A 684-nucleotide genomic window follows, 5' to 3' on the forward strand; every position below is an offset into this window, starting at 1 on the left:
TCAAAATAAATGTCCCTTTGAGCGAACACTAATGAGCTTAAGTTCTCTCAATTCAGATGTCATTAAGGGTCTGTTTGGGGCAACTTGTGCGTTTCAGGATAAGCTGTTTATCTTGAAACGCGAGTTACGGGCAGGCTGCAGTGGTCGACCCGCGGCCCGCGTTTAGTGTAAAAACCCAAACGCAGTTTCGGATAAGCTGGCGAAACGCACGAACCAAACAGTACGGCGGTGTTTTCAAAACGCTGCCGGCACTTATAAGCTACACCAAACAGACCCTAAAGCACTTAAATGTTAAAAATATTTATAATCAAAGCAATTAATACAACTATCAGAAAAGCGATCTTAAGGATCTGATTATAATTACCAAAATGCTAGTCAAGAAAAATTTAAGTAAACCCTTATGTTGTAAAAACGATGGCAATAAAGAGAAAAATAGAATGAGTAAAATTGCACGTAGAAAAACACCAGAGTGACACACAGATTTACGTGATTCGGCAAATTTGTCTACGTCCACGGAGCTGCAAAGAATTTTATTTCTTCGAGGAATTACACCGTCGAGTGCCTCAACGTTTACAAGAAAATCTCTATTTTCTTCTCTCCCTTCATCTCTCTCTCTCTCTTCCTCTCTTTCTCTTAGCTCTCAAGAGGATTTGACTTGATCTTGCTTTGTTTGGCTTCTCATTT

The sequence above is a fragment of the Phalaenopsis equestris genome, unplaced genomic scaffold (genome assembly GCF_001263595.1).
Source record: "Phalaenopsis equestris unplaced genomic scaffold, ASM126359v1 Scaffold000421, whole genome shotgun sequence".
Taxonomy (NCBI): domain Eukaryota; kingdom Viridiplantae; phylum Streptophyta; class Magnoliopsida; order Asparagales; family Orchidaceae; genus Phalaenopsis; species Phalaenopsis equestris.